The sequence below is a fragment of the Pteropus alecto genome, unplaced genomic scaffold, assembly GCF_000325575.1.
Source record: "Pteropus alecto unplaced genomic scaffold, ASM32557v1 scaffold36, whole genome shotgun sequence".
In the NCBI taxonomy this organism is placed as follows: Eukaryota; Metazoa; Chordata; class Mammalia; order Chiroptera; family Pteropodidae; genus Pteropus; species Pteropus alecto.
The window spans coordinates 137230-144450 of record NW_006438868.1 but is presented as its reverse complement, the minus strand read 5'-3'; the positions used below and the strand labels follow the sequence as shown (position 1 = coordinate 144450).

Genomic DNA, 7221 nt, shown 5'->3' with positions numbered 1-7221 from the left:
AATAGTCAATATGCAATATTACATTAGTTTCAGATGTACAACAAAGTTATTCAACATTTATATACCTAATGAAGTGATCACCACTATAAGTCTAGTAACCATCTGACACTGTATAAGGTTATTACGATGTTATTGACTATTTTCCCTGTGCTGTACATCACATCCCTCTGGCTTATTTATTTTATAACTGGAGGTTTATACCTCCTATTCCCCTTCACTTTTTTTCACCTATCTCTCAACCCCTTTCCCTTTGGTAACCATCAGTTTGTTGTCTATATATATATATATATGAATCTGTATCAGTTTTGTTTTGTTTGTTTATGTTTTTCTAGATTTCACATATAAGTAAAATACAGAATTTGTCCTTCTCGGACTTATTTCACTTAGCATAATACCCTTTAGGTCCATCCATGTTGTTGCAAAAGGCAAGATTTCATTCCTTTTATGGCTGAGTAATATTTCATTGTATATATGTACATCTTATTTATCCATTATTCTATTAATGGATACTTGGGTTGTTTCTGTATCTTGTAAATAGTGCTGCAGTGATAATTGGTCTATTAGATTTAGATCCTTACACCTTGCTAACCTCTTTCTTCAAGTCCAATTGTTTGTTTTTAGATTTTATTAAGTATTTATATAAACTTTATATAAAACATATTATAAGTTCATGAATCATAAGTATACAGCTCAATGATTTATCATCAAGTGTTTTTGATTTGCTAATGTAATTAGTGAATAATTGTAATTTTAACTTTCAATCCTTATATCTTCATAATTTGATGTTATTCTGTATAAAATAAAGTAGAATTTCTTTTCTGAAATGATGTTACTACTAAGTATCCTTGAGGGCTTATGCTCTAATTAGCTGTGTTTAATGTGTAAGTACTTTTGAAGTTATTAAAGAAAGGAAATTACCTTTACTTGGAAATGCCAATGGATTTTAATAAAAGAGCCTACAGGGTGGTGATATTTCAGTTAGTTGACCATAGTCCAGGATTTGGTCTTCAGCATTTATGAAATGCTGAAATGAAGTTTGATGACAAGGAAGTACAAATTATTGTACCGAGACTAAAGTAGACATAGAGATAAAAACACACATCCTTAATCATATATACAAAGTCCCATTTGCCATGTAAGGTAATATATTCACAGGATCATGACCTAGTATATATATTAGTATAATATATTTTTTCCAGTGACTAGAATACTCAGGGCCTCTCTCCAGGACATGTCAGTTCCAGTACTGGGGTACTTCGGAAGTGAAACCGAGAAAACAGTATGTTGCTTACTGTGAATGTGGAATCAAAGCAAGGAAGATCGAGAATCTTGCAAACATGGAGTCTTTTGCGCAGATATGAGTTACTTGACGAATACATTTGGATGGTCTACCCTCTCTTCATCACACCCAAGTAGTGTGTGAGGCAGGCAGCAAGATGTAGTGGGAAAATATTGACCTTTGTAGCCCGTTGACAGGGATTTGAATCTTAGTTCTTTGTGCATTGATTGACTTTAGGCAAATTCTTCAGAGTTTCATTTTTCTCACTGGTGAAATAGAATCATGACACTGTTGATTTAAAAGAAATATATCCTTTCAAAATATTTGTTATATAGTAAATCCAAGAGAATCGTGAGTTTATATTTGTTTATCCATGCCTTTGGGTGATGAGGAAAGTGCCAGTGATCCTTTCCTAATCTGTCAAAATGATCTTAGAAGTATTAATATGTTTCCAGATATAGAGATGGCAATTGCAAATTTGTCACCGGATATATTAACTTCCTTTTGTCGTGGTAATAAATTATGACAAACGTAGATAAATACAAATTTATTGTCTTACAGTTCTGGAGGTCAGTAGTCCTAAAATCAAGGTGTTGGCTCCCTCCGGAGGCTGTAGGGGAAAATGTTTCCTTGCTTTTTCCAGCTTCTAGAGGCTGCCTATATTCTTTAGTTCATGGTCCTTTTTTTCCATCTTCAGATCCAACAGTATATATAGCATGTTAAACTCTTTGACTCTGACTTTCTTTCATTGTCATGTTTCCTCCTCTGTCACTGATCTTCCTCCTTCCTTCTTTTAAGGGCTCTTGTAATTACATTCAGCCCATTATGATAATCCAGGATAATTAACCCATCTCTAGACCCTTAATCATATATAAAAAGTCCCATTTGCCATGTAAGGTAACATATTCACAGGATCAAGACCTAGACATCTTGGGATGGCCATTATCTGTCTACCACACAAGGTTAATGAATTACCAAGTAAGATACCTAATTAGAATTACACATTTCTTTTGTATGTCATTTTCATAGAACAAAGCATCTATTTCTAAAGTTGTAGGAGTCTCACAAAATGCCTTTCTTTAAATAATACTTCCAAGGAAAGATATATATTAACAGTGAGTGAGTGGAACCAGTTGATAACAGTTATGAATATTTGTAAGTCTCCATATTGTAAAAGAGAACAAGATTGGCATTTTTATTAAGAGTATCAATTTAACATCTTTTAAATTTAGATTATTTGAAGTAATGGGGAAGCAAAATCGGCTCCGCCCCTCCACAGCTGCAGGGAAGAGAATGTAGAGCCTTCACATCTTTTCGAGTTTCCTTTTGTTGATTGTGGAGATCTGCATTGTAAAGTTAGGCTCTGGAATTTCATTATCTAGTTTTAAAGAAAAAGCAGGTCTGGAGCCCAGTTTTTGCTTGTAGAAATGGAAAAAGGGCTGAAAAGGACTTTATTTATTATCAGCGAAATTTTGTATTTTGTGCCTTGTACAGTAGTTGTTAAGATTAGGTATGTTTACTTTTACAAGTCCCTGGCACCTGCTTGCTGAACAAGAGCAGTTTTTCTTTTACGCTTTTTTTTTGTACTTTCCACATTTTTGTCTCTTTGTATTGTACCCTAATGATTTCCTTTGACCTGTCTTAGATTTTAACAAATTATTTTCTTTTTTATTGAGGTAACATTGGTTAATAACATTATATAAGTTTCAGGTATATTATATTATAATTAGCTATCAGTGCACACTATCATGCTCACTACCAAAAGGCTAGGTTTCTATCTGTCATCATACATTTGACCCCCTTTACCCATTTCACCTTCCTCCTCCCCCACCCGCTTTGCAGCTGTTAACTGCCAATCTGTTCTCTGTATTTATGAGTTTGTTTTTGTTTTGTTTGTTCTTTGTTGTTGTTGTTTAGATTCCACATTTCCACATATGAGTGAAATAATACAGTTGTCCTTTTCTGTTTGACTTATTTCACTTAGCATAATATTCTCAAGATCCATCCATGTTGTTGCTGTGAGGGCTAACAAATAATTAATACTTTTCCTCCCACCTTCTAAGTTCTAGCTGGGCTAATAATCAAATTAACAGACTGATTAACAGGAGAAAATAAAAATTTTAACACATGCACATGGGGAATTCCCATATGCATGAAAATTCCAAAGACAGTGAGGCAACATTGGGTCTAGATGACATTTGGACAAAGGAGAAAAGGGAGAAATGGGGGACGTCTTAAATTTCAGAATTGAGAGCAGGTGATTTACAGGTAGTTGAGGAAGAGGGGAACACACATGGCAGAGAAGTTCTTGCTAGGCAACTCAGAAGCAGTGGAACACAGGGTATCTAGTTGACAGGCCACTGGCTGAAGCTTCACTATTTACCATACTTAATTCAGATTAGGCTAAGGCAACATCCTAAGATTCCCTTCCTGAAGCAGGTTTTTCTTGGACAGGAATGGGGAGGGTGAAAGGTTCTTTCTGAGTCTTGTCTCTTAATAAACAGATTAAAAATCAGTATCCCAAAAAAGGCAGCTTCATGGTGGCAAAACTTTGGTTTCCTTCATCACAAATGGCAATATTTCACCTTTTTTATGGTTTAAGTTGATAGCTTTTTATCCCTTTTCATTTGAGGTACTATATTTTATTCTAAAAGTTTGATTAGGTTTAATTATGGTATACTATTTGTTTTGGTTTCTTGCTGCTTGGAAATATCTTCAAGTGTGTTATTGATTTCTTTATCCATAGTAAAATAGTTATAGTTTGTGTTTGCTAACCCCAGGGTTTGAAGTCTTTTCTGTTATCAGCTGATCTTGCTGATTTGCTTCTTTATCTAATTCAAAGCTCAAGGATCCCAGGGTAAATTATGTAATTCAACCTGAGTTGCAAAATGACCTGCTTTCCATCCATTGTAACCCTGAGGCGGGTAGCCCTTTAGGGGTCCAAGCTTATTGTAGGGAGGGTCTCCTGTTGGTTTTCCTATTCTGTGTCTTTCTGGGCTTTAATCTCTGTCTCCTTTGCTTTTCAAGGCAACCAAAATGAAACTTATTTTGGGTGTGGTCATGGAAGGGAGAATGGACAAATGTGCTCAAGGCAGAAATTTGCCTCCCAGCTTATTTACTTCTTTAGGGTCCCCTTATCCCATGGTGTTGCCCTGCCTGATGTTTCCATATTTTTATTGCACTGTTCTTTTATTCATTCTATGTAGATGCTACTTCTTTTTTATCAGGATTTTTTTTTAAGTTGTTTTCAGCATGAGGGTTTGTCCAAACAACCTGATGGGCAATTATCAGAACTAGGAAAATTTCCTATAACTCTTTCCTACATTTTCTTTGACATTAGATTTAGGCTCAGAAATTCTTATTACTTTTTGAGTTTTATTTCCTTTATTTTATAGCGGAAACATCTAGTGCTCAGAAAAGTAAAGATACTTGTCCAAGGCTACAATACAAATAAGTAATAATATTGGGACTTGAGCCCAGCTCTGTTCAACTCTGAAACCTTTGTGCTTAACTGGTCTAATGCACTGTATCCTTTGGATCCCACTGTAAAAGTTCCTGAATTATGGGACATCTTTCTTCTAGAAGGAGAGTAAATGACTCATTGTATTTTCTTTATCAGGTTTTATTTCTCAAGGTCGACACTCTCCCTACCTCTGGGAAATACGTGCATTACACAAGGCCTCTGCCTGTTTCTAAGACATCCTAATAAATAAGAGACCCACTTTCAACACCCTCCCTCTACCTTTCAGAACTGAATTTATGAACATTTAGTACCCTAGCTCTAACCACAAAGTTTCATTTCTGTTTCAACTGCAGGATTTTCCAACTCAAAAGACCAAAATGTATTCCCAGCTGAGTCTGGAGAGAACTAAAGACAGGGATCCAGGAAGAAATCCTCTTAGGTGAGAGAAGGAGGGAGAATGAGATAGGTAGGGGGACTTAAGAACTTTACAGCTTTGTTAGATAGTGTTAGGACAGTTTTGAAATATTGGTCGGTGAATGTGCACAAAGCACCTTACATAGTAGAAAACACAGGAGCTTTGGACCCAGACACACGAGTTGACTCTCAGTTCCTCTACTTACTAACTCTAAAATATTGGATAAGTCAGTTCCCCTCTTTGACCATCAATTTCTTTATGTATACAATTGGAATAATAATACCTATCTCTCAAGGTTTCTATGTGAAATATAGATAATATATTTCAGTGAAATGTTTATGTTTGGTACATGCTTACTAAATAGTTGTCATAGTTGTTAATCACTGTTGTTGCAATTGTAGGGGCAGAAAAAATTTCCCTTCTTCCTTTCTATGTTCTTTGGCTGGTCAATTTAATAATTAAATTGACATAAGATCAAATTAACAGGAGAAAAACTAATTTAATTTTGTATGTACAAGAACCACATCAAAATATAAGACTGAAAGAAGTGACCAGAGCAGGAAGCTTTAAGAAGCTTTTATAACTTTTAGACAAAGAAAAAGTAAATTTGTGAAGAATTGACAAGGCATAGGGGTTTGAGCTGGGGACAATAAATGGTAAAAAATTAACAAGGTTTGTTTATACAGGCTTCTCTGCCCTAAATTCCTTATCTCTGGTGATAAGGATGCCTTCTACCTTTCCGTTACAGGGAGGTACTTGTTACATAGGAGATTTATCTCCTGCTTTCAGAAGGACAAAGAGGGTCAGAGTATCCTTTTTTTAACCACTGTTTCTCAAGTACCTTTATTTAAAAATAGTCTGCCAGTGTAGCATATTTTGGGGTGACATTCTGAACCCCTATGCCCCTCTCAAATTTGTCTGGTGGGTGCCATAACATCAGGCAAGAAAGAGTTCTTTCTTTTCCTGTTTTCTTTGTGATTACCTTTTGTTTGCATGCCAAGTTACTTCTCCCTTCTCTAATGCTTCCCCTTTTTTAGTACCGTGCAAATGAATCTCTTGCTTTCTACCTTTCAAATCCTTGCTTTTTGCCTAGTTCTACACATTCAACACCGCCTTTGTTCAGATAATTTTCCCATTTCCCTACTCAGTTGAATCTCTTTCACTGTCTCTTCATTGATCTCCAAACAAACCAGTCATCCTCACATCACTGTTTCTCCTAGTCACTTTCTCTCTATGTTGGGAGGTCAGCTAAAAATACAACAAAAGCCATCAAGTTACTGGGTCTTAGCAGGCCTTAATTTCCTGATTAATTTTCTTTCTACCTTATATTGGCAGCTTCTTTTATTCAAGTAGAAGTTATATATTTCTTTATAATTTTAAACTGTTTGTTTACGGTTATCTATCTTTTTTTACATATTTTGTATTATAAAAGTAGAGACATGCTCATTGTGAAAATTTTGGAAAACAAAACTATAAGGAAAGAAATAAAAATCTATTTCATTACCTAGAGATAATTACTATTAACTAATTGATATATACAGTTTTGTATCTTGATATATTAGCTTGCCAGTCCTGCCATAACAAGGTACCACAAACTGGGTAGAAAGAGGAAATTATTAATTCTACTAGGTGAGATGAAAGGTATGTACATGTTGTCAGTATTAACTGCTGGAGCTGAGGAATAGAAGAGAGTCATTCCAAGCAGTGGTGATATGAGCAAAGACACATTATATGAAATAATTTGGTGTTTACAGTATTTTTATGGTATGTTCAAGAAGTTTAGTATAGTTGGAACATAGAGAGTGAGAGAGGATGTAATGTGAAGGAAATAGTGGTCAGATCATGCAGACCCTTAAATGTTATACTAAGAACAGTGGGGAGATATTTGGGGATTTTAATCAAGAGATTAACAGGATCAGATTTGCATTTTAGAAATATCCAGTGGATGAGAGTATGTTGGATAGACTGAGGACAGGGCTGGGTACAGAGAGATCAAATCAGAGGCTATTAAAAAAGAGGAGAGATGTTGAAGCCTGAGTCAAAACCGTGGGAATGAAATGAGAA

The 7221-nt window shown here is 35.2% G+C and overlaps 1 protein-coding gene across 1 annotated transcript in view; it reads left to right on the top strand.

Annotated features, from left to right (window-relative positions):
• Positions 1-7221, top strand: part of MAGED1 (MAGE family member D1) — a 52891-nt gene that overhangs the window by 14085 nt on the left and 31585 nt on the right. The window lies entirely within an intron of this gene.